The 21,634-nt window shown below is 37.4% G+C and overlaps 1 protein-coding gene across 5 annotated transcripts in view; it reads right to left on the reverse strand.

The window, feature by feature from the left end:
* Positions 1-21,634, reverse strand: part of MARCHF1 (membrane associated ring-CH-type finger 1) — a 211,675-nt gene that overhangs the window by 146,051 nt on the left and 43,990 nt on the right. For all 5 annotated transcript variants that reach the window (XM_071743105.1, XM_071743107.1, XM_071743101.1 and 2 more), the window contains exon 2: positions 1,184-1,262. The gene's annotated coding sequence lies outside the window, so the exon portion shown is untranslated. The remainder of the gene's footprint in view (positions 1-1,183; positions 1,263-21,634) is intronic.

The following is a 21,634-nucleotide window of genomic DNA, read 5'->3' on the forward strand; positions in this document are numbered from 1 at the left end:
GCTTAGAAAGAACTGAAGGTCCTGACAAAATTTCTATCTAGATATACCAGAGGCAGAAGTACATCTTCCCCTCTCTACTACCAGAGCAAATAACCCAGACACAGAAAAAAATACAAAGCCAGTCTACTGCCAAAGTGGTGGAGTGGAGCCTTTGTTCACACTTGCAAGGACATCAGAGAGCATGAATACCACAAGCACAGACTAAAGGTGCATCAGTGTCTACCAGTGGGAAGGACCAGTGACAGACCATTATCTTTCTGGAGCAACAGACTTAAACAGGCTGTAGCACCACATCTTACAAAACAACATGGTTCTCTTGCCCATGTGAGTCTCTTCAAGGAGTCTAGCCAGTGCTTGGGTTTTTTTGCTGCAGCCCACCAAAATCCACAGACTCCTGGGCGAGTGCTAAGTAAATCTAATGAATAATACTGAAAATCTGACAAAATCAATTATTAATGCAGCATTAGCAGAGCAGCAGATTCTCTTCTGTATTCTTTGACTAATCATAAAAGTCTTCTTAAAATATCCTGTAGTCTTTTCCTCAGATTCTTTGAAAGGAAAAGCATCAGCATCTGAGTCACTTTAATACACTCAGAATAACAGAGGGCAATTGGTCAAGTTTCACTGGTACTGTTTGAATATTAATGGAATTAAGACAGTAACACTGTTTTTTCCTTGCAACACAAAGAGCAGAATTCAGATTCTAGTTTCTAACAGAATTTCTTGTATCTGCAGTTTATTTGTTTTAAAATCTCTCAAATTATATCACAGTAGCTGAGAAATATTGACCAAAAAAAATATGGAAAAATATAAATTAATAGAAAAATATTTAGATACTTCATTAAGAGCTTGAATTGTGAAAGACTACCATTTGTTAGTTTTAATTTGTTGCCAAACTAAATTATGTATGCTGTCCAGGTATAGGAGTTTCTATTACTCCACAATAGGGCACTAGATAAGGAAAAATTCTGAAATAGTTGTTTTTAAAGGATTAAACAACTGCCATCAGTTTTTAAATACTCTTCATTAGTAATTCTCCCCTTACAGATTTCAGGAACTTTTTAACAAGACAATGTTTATTTAAATTCTGGTAGCTACCTATGCAAGAGAAAAGACAGTATACTGGTTAAATTCTCACTTGTAAACCCAATTAAACATTAAACAATAGAAAAGAAAAACTTACAGGTAAAGCAATCTTTTAGCAAATTTCTGCTATGACAGAGTTTCACATGGCCCTTCACATTACTTCCTGGGTTCATTTCCTGAAACAAACAGAAACAAAACACATGAGAAAAGTTATATCACATTGATATACTGTATACTTAAAATTTAATAGTCTTAAATAATTTTATGAAACAGGCTTTAGAAAAAATTTTAATGCTGGTGTCTTCCAGATGGTACAACCTAAACCAACTCTTCTAAATTTGAAAGGTAGTCTTGAACAGCCTTTTTCAAATCCTATACTAGATACTGATGGCTCTTTCACACCACTGATGATGCCAGGGGCATTCAAGAAAGCATAAAACATTGACTAACATTGCTGTGGGGTAGGACGAGGATTTGTAGAAGCATGTCAAGACCATGGGGAGCTCTGGTAGTATTCTCCTCAACCCTTCCAGAAAGTCCAAAGAGTGTGAGAACAAGCAGATACAGAACAAGTTTTGGTTTTTATATGACCATGGGATACATGGGATAAGAGGACAAAGGATTGTTTAGCAGGGATAGTATTCACCTAAGTGGGGGAAAACATTTTTGCCAACAGGATGGTTAGTCCCCTAATGAGAGTTTCAAAATAGAAATAACAGAGGCAAGAAAGGATGACCAACGATCAAGTGAGGAAGTGAATGACTGGGTTGGCAGAGACTATGAGGCAGTGTCAATAAGGAGGAAATTTGTTATTAAAAACAGACTATAGTGGTCCCATGCCAGCAAGTTCACATACAGCACAAAACTAAGAGTAGCTGATACACCAGGACAGTGTGCTCCCATTCAGAGAGACCTCAACACACTTGAGACATGGGCCTACAATAACCTCATGAAGTTCAACAAAGGAAATATGAAGCCCCAGACCTGGATAATATTCCCATATAATAACAAAAGTCCCATGCACATTGGCACAAAAGACCCTGAGGGACAACAAGCTGGCCATGAGCCATCCATGTGCCCTCACAGCAAAGAAGGCCCACAGCAACCTGGGCTGCATCACCAGCCAATTGACAGAAGTGATCCTTTCTCTCTACTCAGCACTCAAGCACTCATCCAGAATCATAGAATCATAGAATTGGCTGGGTTAGAAGGGACCTCAGAGATCATCAAGTCCAACCCTTGACCCACCGGTGCGGTTGCTAGACTATGGCACTGAGTGCCACATCCAGTCTCTTTTTAAAAATCTCCAGGGACGGAGAATCCACCACTTCCTGGGGCAGCCCATTCCAATGTCTGATCACCCTCTCTGTAAAGAAATTCTTTCTAATATCCAACCTAAACTTCCCCTGGCACAACTTAAGACTGTGCCCTCTTGTCTTGCTGAGGGTTGCCTGGGAAAAGAGACCAACCCCCACCTGGCTACAACTTCCTTTCAGGGAGTTGTAGAGAGTGATGAGGTCTCCTCTGAGCCGCCTCTTCTTCAGGCTGAACAGCCTCAGCTCCCTCAGCCTCTCTTCATAGGGTCTGTGCTCGAGTCCTTTCATCAGCCTGGTTGCCCTCCTTCGGACCTGCTCTAGGACCTCGAAATCCTTCCTAAACTGAGGGGCCCAGAACAGGACACAGGACTCGAGGTGTGGCCTCACCAGCGCTGAGTACAGGGGCAGAATCACTTCCTTGGACCTGCTGGTGACGCTGTTCCTGATATAGGCCAGGATGCCATTGGCCTTCTTGGCCACCTGGGCACACTGCTGGCTCATGTTCAGCTTCCTGTCAATCCACACTCCCAAGTCCCTTTCTGCCTGGCTGCTCTCCAACCACTCTGTCCCCAGTCTGTAGCGCTGCATGGGGTTGTTGTGGCCAAAGTGCAGGAGCCAGCACTTGGCCTTGTTGAACCTCATCCCGTTGGAATCAGCCCAACTCTCCAGGCTGTCCAGGTCCCTCTGCAGAGCCCTCCTGCCTTCCAGCTGATCCACACTCCCCCCCAGCTTAGTGTCATCTGCGAATTTGCTGATGGTGGACTCAATCCCTTCATCTAAATCATCAATGAAGATATTAAACAGAACTGGGCCCAACACTGATCCCTGGGGGACACCACTAGTGAGCGGCCGCCAACTGGATGCAGCACCGTTCAGCACCACTCTCTGGGCTCGGCCCTCCAGCCAGTTCCTAACCCATCGCAGAGTGCCCCTGTCCAAGCTGCGGGCTGACAGCTTTTTCAGGAGAATGCTGTGGGAGACGGTGTCGAAGGCCTTGCTGAAGTCCAGGTAGACTCCATCCACAGCCCTCCCCTCATCCACCAGGCGGGTCACCTGATCATAAAAGGAGATCAGGTTGGTCAGGCAGGACCTGCCCTTTCTAAACCCGTGCTGGCTGGGTCTGATCCCTTGCCCATCCTGCAGGTGCTGTGTGATTGCACTGAGGATGATCTGTTCCATAACCCTGCCAGGCACTGAGGTCAGGCTGATGGGCCTGTAGTTTCCTGGGTCCTCCTTCCGGCCCTTTCTGTGGATTGGGAATGCTGGGACCAGTCCTGGGGTCCCCAGTATGAGAGACATAGGCTTACTGGAGTAAGTCTAGTAAAAGGTCATGAAGTTAATTAAAGAACCAAAGTATCTTGTGTATGAGGAGAGTCCAAGAGAGATGGGAAGGCAGAACCAGACTACTCTCAGTGTACCCAGTGAAAGGAAAAGAGCCAATGTGTATAAACTAAATGCAAGACATCCTACTGAAATACAATGATTTTAGTTTTTTTTGCTGTGAGGGTAGTCAACCAGTGGCACAGGTCATCCAAGATGGTTGCTGAGTCTCCATCCTTGGACATACACAAAAGCCAACTGGACACAGTCCTGGGCAATATGCTCTAGGTGACCCTACTTTGACAAGGAAGTTGGTCAATCTCCAGAGTTCCCTCCAACTTCAACAATCCTGTGATTCTGTACACTGCTTTATTTAACTGGAAACTACTTAAAATAAACTGAATAGAAGAATTAATCACCCATTAAATCTCATTTCCATGATGAAAAAAAAAGTAATACAGTCGACTTCATTGTGCTTTAGCTAGTGTAAAAAGCATTAAAAGGTTATGGCTGAAAGCTAGCAACACAACTCTGACCCTAATGAATGCCATAATGTCTTTCAGCCTCTCTGATATTAATGGTAAGACTTTACAACCATAAATTAAAAGCAATGGAAAATATTCAGATACTCTGATACAAATCATTGTAGAAGCCATAAAACTCTCCCCAATAATTCCTGCTTCTAAGTCTCCTTTTCCTGGAAAAAGCAGACCTTACATACATCTGTTAAGGTAGATACTCACATGTGATATTTAAAATGGAACAACGAAGACATTCAATGTATTTTGTTTCATAATGGAAATGTATACTTAAATCCAAGCATTTCTCTGATCCCTCAAAATAATTAACATATATACCAATATAAAATTAACATTTAATACCAATAGCTATCTAGGCATTTGTGGGTTTATGGCAGCATGACTCAAAGAACTATTCCACTGCATGTGGGGATATTAACCCATGGAGTAAGTTTTATAACCCATGAAATAGAGAAGCACAGGTAGATTGTAAATTGAAAGTACAAAGAAATTTTTTACAGTTAAGATATTACTCAGTACAAAACAAATAAACCAACAAATAAACAAACAAAAATAACAGTTGAAATCATAAATCTTCAAGTGAGCAAATTAAGTTTTTGTTTTTCCAGAAGCTTTTTCTTTTCTACAAGTTTGAATTTGAGTTTTTGACAAGATATAACTATAAATTATGTTTCAAATTCTCTAATTATCTGTTTCCTTAGAGAAAAACTAAGCAGCACATGCTTATTTTATTCATTGCCGAGGAGAACAAAGACTACATTTTAAACAAACATAGAGTGGATTTCTGCACAGAAGTACTCTTCCAAAGGCATGCTGCACGTATATAGTCACACGGATATCTTTTGTGTTCATGTTGCTAAGGAAACCAACTTCTCTGCCAAACGTATGATTACAAAGACATTTTAGTCCGTAAGTAGGTGGGGTGTGTGTCTTTTTTTTAATTCATTTTTTACATCAAGGAAAAAAAGCTAGTGTATAATGTTACAGAAGAGCTCTCAATAGCCAAGAGCACATGAAGCTAACAAAACTGTAACATCTGAAATAAAAAGATTTTTCATTCCATAGCGTTTGTGTACTTAGATGTAACTTTAGAAGCTAGCTCAAAAGGTAGTAGATAATAGCATGAAGTTAGGACATTGCTGGTTTTGCATAACACAGAAGATTTTGCAGATAAATCTGAAGTTTGCTTTGATTTGTTGAAAACTCAAAATCTAGAGGAAACCTTCACTAGTCAGTTATTCGTATCAGACAGATTGTTATCAATGACGTAAGATAAAATACCATGAAAATACATAACCTCATTTAAAGGAAGCAGAAGACAAAAGAAGTCTGCTTTAAAGAATTGTGTGCAAAATTAAGCTATCGGCATGCCCGTTAAAAAAGGAAGAATCAAAGAACTATGTTACATTGATCAGACGTCGTGTTTTCCTGTTGTTTCACAGAAAATAACAAAAGCTCTATTCAATACCTGTATCTGGTTTTTTTTTTTTTAATCTTGGTCCATCTGCTCTGCAAACGTTCTTGCAAAGCAGTTTCCCATGACAACATCAAATATCACATAGTCCCAGTTTTCTGTTGAAGCACTTCTAACCGCTCCACTTCCTAATTTCAAGCAGCATCTTTTTCTGCAGCACTTAAGTAAATAATAAATAAATGGGGTACTTCATTAAACCAATAAAACGTGAATGAAGAAATACTCATTAAGAGAATACCCTAATTAAGGCTTTTAATTTTATTTTATTTTTATAGCTTCGTTTTTTTAAAGAAATACATTTAACTCTTCTAAGGCAGGGATGAGAGCTCTATGTTATAAAAAAATATATTAAATGGTAATTTTTACCTGATCAGTATTTCGAAGTCATTATGTTACATGTAGCAAAATGAACTATGAACAATAATGGTTTTAAATAATGTCACACTGTGCTGGAAAATAAGTTTTGGAATGAAAAGCCTACTATGACTACTTAGTACGAGGACAACTTCAGCTAGGTATCATCAATTCAAAACCATTAATACCTCAGTAAAAATCGTGTGAGTGTCAAGCACGCTGGCTCTGCGTGTAATTGTAACACGTGTTGTTCAAGCTGGAAATCAAAGAATTATCTTAAGTTAGGAAAACTGACCTGCTAAATTTTAATACCTGTATTTTAGATTTGCCTGTCCAAAACCACCAGAAGCAGCTAGGAATATATCTCCCTGTGGAGATATAAAATGTAATCAGACCTTCTTGGTCACTTCTACAACACCACATTTTATAAACGTTTACAACCTAGAGATGCTTTAAGAGCTACTACATATTAATGCAGTCTCATACTACTATAAACAGCAAGATGAAATTCCCACAGTTTTTTTCTTCCAGCATCACCTCATTTCATCTATATGTTTACTTGGGTTACTCTTGGGTTTTCCCAGTAATTGCCTTCTACTGATCTTGAATTTGTAAGGCCAAACAGGCCTTACAGATTGATAGAGATTACTGGTTTGTATGGTGTAGTTCTGTACAATAATTCCGATATTTTTAGGTAAAAAAGGCTTCTTTGCAGGCCTTAAACATAGATGAAGCTATGACCTAGTGCAGCAAATGTTAGACAGATCTATTTGTATTGAAAAAGAGATTAATTATATCATTATACTCTAAATAATTTTATTCAGTATTATTTTTAACAAGTCATTAAAATACAACATTGAGTTGACATTTAAGGTTTCCAATGCATTTTACTTCTCGAGCAAAGCCAGGTATTAACACTTGGTCATCAGTCATTCAGGTGATAGTAAAAAAATTATATGTATGAATATAACTGTGCATGTGGTTTATCATTTTTTTACTACATACAAAAACTCTGTCTTTAATATGTAGATTGGTTTAGAAGAAATTCAAAGATAAAAATGTTTCAGCCAAAACTACAGTGAAAGCTATAAAAATTACATTACTGCCATTTCTAAACCACATTACTGTTTATTTGTCCATAGGAGGATTAGATTTCTACTCATTTTAAAATGCCATAGTAAAAATATCAGTGATAAAATAATCAGTAATTGCCAATTTCATTACATGCAACAGGTAATACCTGAAATAAACCAGGTAAAAGCAGAGGACATTTTGAAAACATTTTTCCAAATGCGCTGCTTCAGAAGTAATGACCTAAACTAAACATAGAATACAAATTCTTAAGGAACTAAAATCCTGCTTTTTCTGACAGTGTCTGGAAGACTATAAAGCCCTTAAATTATTACAATCTTTCCTAGAAATGGCTAAACAGCCAGTACCGTATTCATTTATCCTTTGTCCTATTAAGCTCTCAGGGTGCTGTGTAGCCATAGTAACTATGCCTCTTGTCTGTGAAATCCATTAGCTGGTTTCAATGTGGGATTCAATACTACCATAAAATCAAAGCCAAAGATTAAAAAAAAATATTATTAAAAAAAAGGTTACCGGTGACAGCATTTTTAAACCAGCAGTATCTGCATATTTATGCTTAATACACAACAGCAAAATAAACCAATAGCTTAAAAAGACATCAAAACATAAATTCAAAATTAATTTTAATTTTCTTATTCAGTTGCCATCAGGAATGACACAATACCACCTCAAACTATATCTCAGAGCCAAACTAGCTCTCATTTGCATTGCCAGTCAGTGCTGTGGGCTGGATGGCCATCAATGAGAAAGCACAAGAGTTGAGCTTTCAACCTCGATACCTCACTCCCTTTCTAGCAGCAGACTAAGCTACAAACTTTAAAAGGAAGAGAAGCCAGGATTTGAACTGCAATTTGGACAGGCCAACAGAAAAGATAAAACCCACCCTTTTCCTACAGTATTTTTTGTGTGGCAACACAGACAGACTACAAATAACTTTCGCCCCTGCTGTAGAAGAATTCTATAGATAGGAAATGGAGAATCTTGGACTTTTATTCCCTGTAGACAACTGTGAAAAAGAGCAGGTGTTTCAGAAGCCTGGGATAAGCTTTATCCCTTATTCTCTTTACATACATTGGGTTATGCCATAACAGTCTTGAGACACTTCAATGCCAGCCCAGTCCTCACATTGTCACTGTCTGCTCAAATCCAAATTACTCAGAGTGAAACTTGGCAACTAGGAGGAGCTACATTTTTCTGCAACTACTTGTAATTTATTCCACAGCTGGAATCCACAAAGGATTGGAATATATTCCACAATCCACTAATTTAAAAGTAAATAATTCCTTGAGCCTTTGTACTGGGTGCCACATTCTTTAACTAAAAATTTTCACTGGCTTCTCAGCTGTTTATTCATAGAATCACAGAAAGGGTTTGGGTTGGAAAGGACCTTAAAGATCAGCTAGTTCGAAACCCCCGCATGGGCAGAGACACCTCCCACAAGAGCACATTGCTCAAAGCTCCAGCCAGCCTGGCCTTGAGCACTTCCAAGCATGAGACATCCACATAAAATATCTACATCTGAGGAGGCTCTACGGGGATGTTTTCTGTGTCCCATGATCTCGTATCTTTCACATAAACCTCACTCCTCACTCTCCATTCCAATATTCGACAGTTGCCATAGTTACCATTCTACATGACCATACTGTGAGTAATGACCTCACATTCAATAGATCCCCAAAGGCTTTGATTTTCAAAATACTTCTAGATTTGTGCAGAAATCTTGCCACGAAATTTCACTGAAGGATTGGCAGGTGTCACAGCCTATCCAAACAAATGTCTTTTTTTTAAACAATTGAATATTTTATTTGTTGAACTGGACATTTACAACATTTAAAGCATAAGAACTGAACAAAGGTGTAAGAACTGAAGCCATGGTACAACTCATTACTATAATCCAACAATTTAGAAATGCAACTTTAATTGTAATTTAACTGCTTGTAATTAAGGAAAATAAGCCAACTGTAAGTGGGTTTCCTCTTTCCAAATTCCTGTAAAATCACATGAAGAAAAATCCTAAAATATTCCTAAACAGCATCATAGCAAGCAAAACCTGAGCCATCCTATACCATTTACAGTAGTGCTTACACAAACACAAGTTATTTTAGTTTTTGTCATCCTTCAAGTTTACGAACCATAGTGATGACAGTTTAGAAGTCTGGTGTCATGTCCATATGTCATGTCATATCTGTCAGGTAACACAGATCACTGCTATATAAAATTCAGGTACATACTGCATCTATTGAAGGAGCGCAGAAATTAATTTGTGTTCACTGAAAAAAAATGTGTGATCCTGGGCCACTGCTGTAGGTTTCCAAATATGCAAATGAAAAATCTTCTCTCTCCTTTTCACTTAGTGGAAAGCACACACATGATTATGGAAAGTGTCCTAACTTCCAAAGACATGATAATTAAAGAAAAAAATAAGGTCAAGAGTCAATAATTTGAAACAGATCTTTTACACAATTAGAATAAACTACAACCCATTCAGTTTGTTTTGTTCTGTTTGATCAGATGCCTTACATTCCGTTTTTCTTATGTCTTTCCCACTCCCCAAACTGAAAAAGATGACAAGAAGTCATCTGGATTACGTCAATACAATGCTAACAGGCAAAGAGGTGTAAGGAAGCAATGTAAACATCACATCCACCCACTTACTAGCATATACACAATCTGGAAATCAGAATTTTAGTCACAGAGTCTTGCTAGCTCAACAGTTAGCACCCAGGATCACAGTGTGTGAGAAGGATATTTTCATATTCATCTTGTGAAATCCTGTGATCGTTCCTGCACAGAGCACCATCACACTGTCCCTTAGCTCTTAAAACTGTAATATTATATGAACATATTTCAAGATTCCATGTTGGTTTTAACCTTAGGAGCAACAGTGACAAAAGCCATCTGTGGCAACCCAGTATTTCACAATTTATGCATTTGTTTCCCTACTTAGTATGCTTGAGATCTTTCTCACCTACATATAGCTGAAATGTTTTAATCTGCTCCTCTGATGACACTAACCCTGCTGATCTTAAGTTTTTTCATCCAGAGAGAACAACTAGAAGAGTTCTTCCCTTTCAAACATTTCCCACCCTGGCCTGGCATGAAAACAAGAGCACACTGGAAGATCAGCACATGGTCTAGAGACAGATGAAGCAGATGTAAGTACTTACTATGATCCTCAGAACTGAGGAAGCCAGATTTCTGCATCAGTTGATTGACTTTTTGCTGAACTATGCTAACACTATTGCCTCTGCAAAATATTTTGGTCTCTATGCACAGTCTGCCACATTTGTATGTGGACTTAAAAATCCTTGCTCACACTAACAGATAGTATCAATCAAGTTCTCTTCATAAAATCAACATCAAAAATTAGAAGTGTCTAAAGGTTGGGCTCAACGGGTTGTGAAACAGCATCAACAGACTCAACTGGAGGTCAGTCATCAGAGGCACAGCCAGGTACCAATACAAGAGCCAGCATTCATTAACACCTTGAGAGGTGGGACAGAATGCACCTTCAGCAAGTTCCTAGATAATGCAAAACTAACAGAAATAGTTGATACAGTAGAGGGTTGTGTTGCTGTAGCGAATATTAAGGGACTTGAGCATCTTTTGTATGAGAAACAGAGATCTGGGACATTTGGCATGGAGAAAAGATGGCTCAGGGGAATTTTATCCATGTTTTTAAATACTTTATGAGAGGCATAAAAGGCTCTCACCAGTGGTCTCCAGCCACAGGACACGGGGAAATGGGCATGAGCTGAAACACAATAAGCTCCAGTTAAACAGAAAAGGTTTTTTTGCTGTCAGATTGATCAAACATCAGAAAATGTTACCCAGGTTGTTTGTGGAGTCCCTGTCCTTGTATATGCTCTTTACAAAACTTTACAAAACTCTCTGCAATCTACTCTAGGTGAACCTGCTGTAAGCCAAGGGGAAGGATGGAAGGGAGTGAGGGGAGAAATAAGGGGAGAGAGAGGAGGAGACAGGGGCGAAGAGAGAGGGGGTGAAGGAGAATTTAATAAAATAATAAAATTGTTTCATAATATGATCACATTTTAATGTGTAGATTTTTCAAAGTACCAACTACTTTCCCAGTCTTGGTAAATTTTGTCTTTCATCTATCCCAGCCCCAATCACCCTCATACACTATACAAAATAGACACAGTATGTCACTCAAAATCTGAAAAAAACAATTCTCAAGGTTTGTAATTCTCTATGAAGTGAGCTGTAGCTCTCACTCCTAGTTCTCACTTACAAGAAGACTGCTTTAGAATTTAAATGGTATGTTCCTCATCTGTAACCTCTTTTTATGTCTTATTTTGATGCTTTGTGAATATTCATCTAGCTTTTGAATTAATATTTCATTGAAGAAAACCTGGTTCTGCATAGCTCATAAATTTGAGAATTCATAGTACCTAGAGAGAATTCATAATACCAAGTAGTCAAACAATATCCAGCGAGCTGTCATGTGGAAATACTACATGAAAAGGAAGTACTGCACAGACCTTCCTGACCCTGAATGCTGTCTCCCATTACAGACCCTTATTCCTTACACAGCCAGAGGGAGCTGTTCCACTTCTTGCTGAAACTTTTCCTCTCACCTATGAATCCAGCTAGAATTTTTTTCTCAATTAAAATTATCACAAATTTCTTTTATCATGCTAAATTCCTTTAAACCTCGGTCTCTTCCATGCTGTGAGTTACCAGGAGGCTGGTCAAATGGTCCTTTCTCTATGATCAAGGAAGAAAGTAACAGAAAAGTAAGGAAAAAAAAAGGGTTCTTGGGGTATTACTGACTTAGAAGTGTTTAAGAATCTGCATCTTCAGAAACCAAAACAAAGTGTCAGGCTGCACAAACTCCACTAGGTCCCAGAGGATCTGGTGTTTGTTTCCTTAGGTTGGTTAAACATATTTAAAGACTAAGGATATTTAAAGACTAAGTTAGAGAGATATTATACCATAGCCTTTAGCCTCTCTCCTATGATTTCTGTGAAGGGGAAAGATTTGTTAACCATTATTGCATTGCTCAGAACTAGCACTAGCACATTTAGACTAACTACCTTAACATACCTCACTGCTAAACCACTACAGCTTTCTTAACTGCAACCATTAAGTCTTGTTTAACAACCTGAGTACAGTACAGCTGTTGTTCCCACACATTTAAGTACATTTATAATTAAAATTTTGCCTAAAAGTTAGAGCAAACATTTAAGTTAGTGCCTCAAGTAATCTAGTTTCTGAAACATGACAATGCAGTTTGTCTCTTCAAGGCTTTTCATATAGCTGACTTCCAAAGACCAGCAGAATTGAAAAAGGTTTTTAAAAACTAAAAAGATAGAAAAAAGGTAAGATCTGCAATTTAAACAAAATCTGGCATTTGTTTCACACTGTAATGGCCTATCAACTTCACCACAGCTTTAGGTGGATTTACCTGAACTAATGCTTTAAGCTGAAGTCGTCAAGTACAATAAGAGGGCTTCAATACTTTTGTAACCACCATTAAAACTTGAACCCACAGACACACAGCCTACCTGCTTCTCAGAAAACCATCTTGCCTCCCATTTCAAAAGCCTTCCTAGCAGCGAAGTCACTGTCTCTGCCTATCTGCTCTTCCCAGCACTACCAAAGCCTCTGCCCAGGCAAATGCAGGGAAGCTGCTTGCAAGGAGAGGAGCAAGGAACAAGGAAGCAAGGAAGGTCCCCCACTCCTCCCCAAGATTTCCACCTAATTTTTTTTTTTTCATACCTGGAGGAAGGCAGCCCTACTCCACACTATTCCAGCCATTTCCCTTTCAGCCAAAGAGGATACAGAGCAGGTAATAAAGTGCCAACAAACTGCACAGACCATCCATCCATCACACATGCAGACTCTTCAGTGAGTAGGTAGGTAACATCTCTACAGATGAATTGAGATTAAGTTCTTATGTGAAACATCCAATCTCTGCAGATTCCTTCCCACCACCTAAATAGCATTTGTTCTCTGCTACTTACTCATGTTTTTTTCCAACATGTTTTGCCTTGTAAGTCTGGTTGACACTTGCCTCACTACTGCCTAAAGTCCATCACAAAAATCACTGCTAAATAAGGAAAAGGAAACCTGAAGAGGTAACCAAGAAAAAAAATAGTAAATACCTTTCCCTTTTAATATGCCAGATGGCCTTTTGAAAATGCCTATCCTTGTAGGTGCTTTCTACCGATTCAACAATGAAAAGGGGATAAATTGAAAACCACTCATGGTTAAGATTCTCAGCTGGAGCTCTGGCTATTTACACTAAGGTCAACAATGTCTGTGAAACTGTAAATTTTGTCTTTTGTTGGAAAAGGCTCCAACATATACTCCTATCCAGAAATCATCAGAACTCACACAGGCATTTACAAACTCAGCCCTTCAACATAAGCACAATGCAGAACCAAACCCAAGTCTTCCCCACCAATGACAAGAAGAAAGCCAGTGCACAAATCTCCTCCCTAAGGAAAGGAAAGGCAGTAACAAACCAGACAGGTGTTAGTCACTTAGCAACCTAACATCCACAACTACTGTAGTGAGCTGATCACAAAATACAGTATACGGCTCAATTGCCAATGTAGTTAGTTTTAATACCAAACACAGAACTCAAAATCTTTGAGTGATGAATGGATGCTGAATGAACAATTAAACTACTGGAAAACAGAGTACAAGGGGAAAAAAAAAACCCAAATCAAATACTCTAGCTATTTTCACTACAAATCACTTCATACACAATGGACAACTAATGACAAATATAAATTACTAATATTTCTGCCAACAAAATACAAGATAAATCTAGGAATGTGATTTGGTTTTGGTTTGGATTTTTTGGGTTTGGTTTGGGGTTTTTTGGTTTTGGTTTGGCTTTAATGTAGACAACAGACTGGCTTGTCACGACAAAGCCAAAATCTCACATATTGCTTGTTCTGACTTCATAAATCCCCAATGGAAAAAAAATAAAAATTGATGAATACTCATCCAGCAGGTAGCTAATATTTGATGGCACGGTCCTGGTACAGTCCAAGAGTTTCTTTTGTCCTTCTCTTGATGCTGGTAGCTGCCAAGGACCCCATTTTATGGTGTACAGTTTTCTTCAGGATATTGTTGTGGATTTTTTTAAATTTCTATTCATTCAGAATCTTGTCTTAATTATCACACAGTAGCAAGTGCTCTAGTATTTCAGCTCTTGCTCCTTAGCGAGTTAAAAATAAAGGTATTATCTATAAGCGGGTTTTTTGCCATCTGGTTGATTAGATTCATAAACATATTGTATGGGGAGCCAGGCTCTCATGGGACTAGTCTAATTGAGAAGTCAAATTGCTATGCTGATTACAGACACTTTTAATGAGCTTCAAAATGAATAGTTCTCAGAGTCATCTAAAATTTTGTGCATGGTTTCATGAAACAATTATGCTTTTTATCAGGGTACTACAATTTTCACGTCAGAAAAAGACTTACATAGGGATTTTAAAAATTTATTTTTTCAATGCATAGCTGCCACCACTTTACTTACATATTTGCCATCACACTTCCCAACCACAAAAAAAAAAAAAAAAAAAAAAAAATGAATTCAATGCTGTGAAATATTCTGGTTTTGCTGTAGATTCTGACTTGCTATTTCAGAATAAAAATAGTGAAGTTATATTTAGGGAAATCATACCAAACAAGTCAAATATGTAGGAGAGCAACCTGCTGAGGGAGCTTGTTGCATACCTTATTAACTTTATGAGGGCTAGTTAAAGGCTTAATTCAGAAAAATTTTGCTTCCTTGAAGTAGACAAATATATCCTTTATGATCTGAAGTTTATTGAGCCCTAAATTTCAGGCTTGTGCAAAGCACCATGGCTGTTTTCCAAGTTGTGAAAAAATCCCCCTGAAGAAACACCCAGAATTCTGAAAAAGAGGAATTTTTGCCAGTTAAAACTTATAACTCTTCCACAAACAGTATTGTATCAGTAATCAAAATCATTGTAAGTATCTGATTAGCACAATGGCTCATGTACAAATTATCACTATTGTCACTCTGCTATTTCCAGGTTTTTTTGAGAACAGCAATGTATTCACAGAGAGAAAATCATGCACAGGATACCTCTGCCAAACACTTTACCTTTCGCAGCTACAGCTTGAAATGTAAGTGGTAGAATCTGGCACAGAACAATGACATCCACTTTCCAGGTTGCCTCCTCAAAGGTCTCTACTAGTAACAATGATATTTCACTATTGGAAAGACAAAATCTATAGCATGAATCTTCTGCTTCTAATAGCTTTGCTGATAAATTAGCTAAAATTTAGTTCTTAAGTAATGAGAATAATAGAAAAGTCTCAGTAAGTAACCTGAAGAAGCAATCTATCTCAGAGAACAAATAGATGATTTTAAGACAACAGGATTTCTCCTTTATGCTCAAACAGTATATATACATATATAAAGAAGTATGGTCTGTCATTCATGACATTACAATTATTAGAAATAATCCTATGAAATTAGGTAAAAATATAAATGGGATATCGAGGAAGGCTTTTATATTTATTAGGCTACTAAAATTGTTTAAAAACATGTCGCTGAAAGAGTTAAGCAACTTAATGTGCAACAAACCAAATAAATACACAAGACACTTTTATGCTATATTCAGGCAAGAGCAAATTACAGCGTACTATTTATTTTTCACCTTTGATGTATATTAATCCTTCCAACTTTTTCTGCTGAAGTAAAGGTGTAATATAAAGCACCTCATTCCATGGAAAAATAAATCTCTGATTTATGCTTAAGTATTCAAAAAGTTACAAATTAAATAACAAACATGCACTGTAAAATTGCAGGAAAACTTACCATACTCAAATATTTACTACTCATGCAGCAATTTAGCATTTGAAACACTCCAAAAGCAGCATGTGACATCCTTGTGAAAAGAAAATTGCATTGCTTTTAATTCAGATAAAATCAAAATATTTTAATTGTAAAAAATAGAAGTGAGGCTTTCCTTTCAAAACTCTTAGGTCTCTGGGATTAATATGTATTGAGACATAGGACAGAACACATCCAAGTGTGATCCAAAGTAAAGTAGTTTGGAATATGCTGTTGTGCAAACTTCAGTGCATATGTTGTACACAGAATCACAGAATGGTTTGGGTTGGAAGGGACCATAAAGACCATCTAGTTCCAAACTCCCTGACATGGGCAGAGAGATCCTCCCAATAGACCAGGCTGCTCAAAGCCCCATCCAACCTGGCCTTGAATGTTCCCACGGATGAGGTAACCACAACTTTCCTGGGCAACCTGATGCAGCAACTCACTGTCCTCACAGTGAGGAATTCCTTCCTAATGTCTAACCTAAAACTGCCCTCTTCCAGTTTAAAGCCATCATACCTTGTCCTGTCCCTACATGCTCCTGTAAAAAATCCCTCTCCAGTTTAAAAAATCCCTTTCCAGTTTTCTCCTTCAGATACTGGAAGGCCACTTCCAGTAAGGTCTCCTCAGGCCCTTATCTTCTCTAGACTGAATAACTGCAGTTCTCTCAGCACTGGGTACACGAAAGCAGGCAAATCAGCAAATAAGACACAAGCTGGCAATGTACAAATATTTTATAACTACAGATATGCAAAAATATTCACCAAAAAGGTTCACAGGTTAACCAAAAAATATCAACAAAATATAGACAATTTTTGTTCCATTAGAACAAAACCATTAAAAATCCACGTTTACCAAAAAAATACAAAGTTTTTTTTTTAACTTTTTCTTGAACAATCACCTTAGCTTGGTATGTTTCAGTTTGGCATGGTGTAAGAAGAGGCCTATGTTTCCAAGAACACAGAAGTAAATGTCAAAATTTTCTGCTATTTTCAGCTAAGCATCACTAGGCTTCAGTATTTTCAACATGAAAAATATTTTTTGCTTTAGTTTTTCTTGTGCACTAAACAAATCACCAAAGATGGAAAACATGTGTCTAGTTTCAGCTGCCTCAAATATGAATCTTGTGAAAAATTCACCCCTACCATTAACCCTGCAGAACTATTGACTTCTGGAGTTTTCTCAATTTATTTTCATGTACAGGCCAACTTTGTCAAAATGGAGCCACTTAAAGGGAGAAGTGTCACACCTTAGATCTATTGATTCATTTAAAGTTTGTTTTGTTTTGACTTCTCAGTTGAGCATACCATACTTTCCACTGAATTAATAGGGTTTTATTGGGAAATTTTCTTCACCACCTGATCTAAATCCCCATATACCAAGATTTTCAAATAGCAATATGATTGCAGGAATCTCTCATTTACAAATTCTGTATGTATTAAATATTGAAACAGGAAAAGAGCTGTTATTTTTTCCACTAAAATATTTCCAAGTATGCAGATTACAGGTCATTTTTATGCCTAAATGGGAAAAATGTTGCTTTTATTCTGCATCTTAGAACTACATGGTAAGTTTGATAGACAAACAATAAACTAAATGAGGAACCATCAGGAAGAAGTCCACTAAATCACCCCAGGTAGTTACTTTTCTTCTATACTGCATGAGTCTCAGGTGCAATGATCAGGTATTTCATTATAGCAGTTTCACTGAAATCGTAACTATAATTACAGATTTAGTTGCTCATCATTCTATGACAAGTTCAAGTTCAGTCTGTGCAAGTTTCACTATACACCAGGCTTAAAATTCACACGTTTGACAAATTTTTCCCACTCTGTAACTATTTGTAAAGCCAAGATTTCACTATCTTGTAACATTTTTGTAAAAGCAAGCCTACCTGCAAGCTGTATCATAGTCTCATGCAGAACTTACTGTGAATTTGTTGCATTCCTTACAGTTCTCCTAATCTGCCAGTAATAATATATTCTGCAGCTATGAAGACAAAACTATTCCATGCAATTACACTGAATAAGCATGTAAACACAAAAATGGGTTCAGTATTACGTAGGCTGCTGGCAAAATAATGAGAGCTGAGGCCTGAATAGCAGGCATCTCAACCAAAAAACAGTTACCAAATTCAGACATCCTTCAGTAATACACATCTGTTTGAGGCTGCTGGAGATGGAGCATCACAACTTGGAGACAGAAAGTCTAAAATGTGTGTGGCTGAATATACACCATAAATTTAGCCTCCACAACATTTTAGAAGGTAAATGCACTGATCGTGCAGGTTTTATGGCAAACAGTTCCAAGACATTGAGCTTAACCCTCTTGTGGTGCTTATGGTCTTCCAGCAGCGTAAGGAGTGCAGCAAGACTCACCTTCCTCTCTCTGTCCTACCTTGTTCTTCTAAGCCTAATGTGAGCATTAACAATCTGTGGAACTCATATATAGATTTTTTTTTAAATCTGCATCAACATTTCCCTGTATTATTTCAATGTTAATTTTACCCCATGTAAGAAAGCAAAACTATCCTGCCATTCAATGCAACAATTATCAGCACAATAAGTAAAATTAGCTGTCTAATTCCAAATAAAATTAATTCAGCAGATCTCACTCTGAATTATTTACCAAGTGTCACTTCCATAAAATTAATCTACAAAGATAGATGGGAAAAACATTTGCATTACTATAACTTATGAATTTCACCGGTCTTGCAGAAAAAAATATGTCAAAGAACTGAGTTTGGTCACTGTTATGCAAAAGTTCTACTTCCATAGGAGAGATCAAGGTTTCTCAGCAAACTATCTTATTTCAATATTACTGCAAATACTACCAATATTACAACTTTAAATTGAAGCTAAATGACAACCTAAAAAAAAAAAAATAAAGTATACTTCAAAAAAGCATTTCTTACAACACAAAAATCAATATATATTGTAAGTAATTAGCCAACAGCAGGACAATAACATCCTATTCTTCATACAGAGAAATTTTTTGCATTTTAAATACCTTCAATGTAGCTCATATAATCTAGGGGAGAGGTGGAGAAAAAAAAAATCACCACTGATTCTCTATCCCCTCAACAATAAGTAATTGGACCCAGGAGCTGAATAGTACAGATTAGCATTAAAATACCAGTCAGTTATTACTCGCTGTAATATAACATTCTGAACGGACAATACTCTGAACAAATAGATGCAGAGTTAACTAGAGCATAGAGGCCAACAGATGTCTAGCTAAAAAGAACCAGGGATTCCTGTTAATTTCAATTAGTGATGTAATTCACTCTCACCTTGAACATTCTTCAGATACCAGCATGACAAGAATCTGCAAATACATAATTACAGTAAAGAACACCTCTGAAGACATCCACAATGCATTAATTTTTTCTCCATAAAGGCAAGCATTTGTGTTCAGAAAGAAGATGGGTAATCAGTTGTGATGGAACAGGGACAAACCTGAAGTATGCTTTAATTATTGCCCTGTTCCTGTAAAATGCTACATCTTGTAAACCAGCTGTAAAAAGCTTGGAACTTGACACATTTGCTATTTCCATGGAATGACAAGAGGCTATTAAGTTGAATGATGTTTTCTAAGTAGATGGTCTCAGCTCTCAGGTGTCCATATGAAGGGTCCTGAGTAATATTTGATGTCTGACTGAATTTGGTAAGGAAGATTTCAGTATATCTTTCAGTCATCTTAGCTCCAGAAGAGTGCAAAGTAGGTCTCTATTATCAATTGCCATAGCAGGATGACAGCACTGACCTCCTATGATGCACTAAGAGAGATCAGAAAGGCAATGAGGGAAGGAAATGCAAGTGTAATGGCAGATAACCATGAGTATTAAGTAGCATACTGGGGCATAAAGCACAGGTGAAACTTTTAGCACTGCAATAACCATTTCATGGAGAGCTGGTTAGGGAAACCATTAAAAATACAGTTCCAGTCTTCATATTGAATAGTAGGCAGGTTCTTGTTCAAAACTTTTCTATTGAAAAGCACACTAATAACACGTTCTGATTCAATATCCCTACAGGAGTGACAAAAGCCAGAAAGAAAATCCACCAGTTTTGTGTGACTTTTTAAAAGGAAAATGAGACAGAAATGAGAGAGCTTATTAAAAAGAAGATAAAAAAGACTGCTAAAAGATTTAAATCCCAGAGACACCATGTACGTCACCAAAAGACACTGTATTGAAAGCACAATGCCAGCGCACATCACTTACTAAAAAGGCCTGATTAAAAGATAAAAGGAAAATTACTTGGAGAAACAGGCTGAGAGCAGCTTTCAGAAACAACAACAAAATCCATTCATGGAAAAGCTTAGGTTATGCTCAGATGAAGATTTTAAAAAAATCATACACCCTGGTGAAGCTCATAAATAAATAAAAACAGGTTTAAGAAAAAGTTTGAGGTGTAACTTAGCAATCAAAGCTACTAAATGCAAGCCCATCCAGAGCTTGGCATCTGCTAGGAATTCTGTAGCACCAACTGATGTTCAAAATACAAAGAAATACCACAGAGGATAATGACATTTCAGTGACACTGAAAAAAAAGAAAAATAAAAAGGAGAGGGGAAACACCTGGAAGCAACCCTACTTCTATTTCTTCATTCCAACAGCAAGATTATTCCCTGCAACTGATGAGCCAGTATAATCCTTCTCCAATTCAGAGTACTTCTCTCACTATCTTTAGCTTCTACGCGTTTTTGAAGACACAATCAACTTTCAGAAGATACTGAATGAGACAGCAAAGTAACACATTAACTAAGTTGGGCTCTGTTCTATTACTCATTTTATCTTTCTATCTATCAGGGCTAAATACTGTGTTGCTTCAGCCTTAAGAACAAGCAAACCATTCCACCCTTAATCCACAGCATTATGTAGAAACTTCTCCTGGGCTTAATAGCTGACAATGAACTGTACAGATCAGGTGAACTACTGGCAAACTGACCTAGTTTACCATAAAAATCAGGTAACAGACAGGAGAAGAGGGGCAACTTAAGCGGCTCTGGTGACTACTGCCTTGCTCAAATTGCCTCTGGGTCACTCCTTGATATTCTATTAATTCTGTATCTACTACAAGTAGTGCCTCCATGAAAAGCTCTTAAACATTTTTTTTTTTTTGCTATTTTATTACATTCTGAGGTGTGTTCTAGCAAGATATTCTAGTGGTTTTAAGACTTCAAAACATTTGTTAGCTACAACTGAACATTCAGACAGTACCTGCTTTGCTGAAATGTAGAATATGAAAATGAACAATGGTTGGCAAAACTCCAAGTTCTAAAATTTACTGAAAAAACATGGCTGTAAAAACTAATGTAAAACTAATTTACATTGGCTGTAAATTAATGGCTGTAAAACTAATTTCTGCATAAGGTAAAAACAGTGAAAAAGTGTTTCTCTAGGGGTATGGACTTTTTTGTTTGTTTTAAGGAAAAAGTAATGCAAAATTGCTTACACCAATGTTTTCCTTCAAAGACTACTCCTGTTAACAATTTTATCACAGTGAGAAAACTCGTTTGTTTCAAGAAAGAAGTAATGCAAAAATGCTTACACCAATGTTTTCCTTCAAAAACTACTCTTGTTCACAATTTTATCACAGTG

Source organism: Heliangelus exortis, chromosome 4 (assembly GCF_036169615.1).
Source record: "Heliangelus exortis chromosome 4, bHelExo1.hap1, whole genome shotgun sequence".
NCBI classification, from domain to species: domain Eukaryota; kingdom Metazoa; phylum Chordata; class Aves; order Apodiformes; family Trochilidae; genus Heliangelus; species Heliangelus exortis.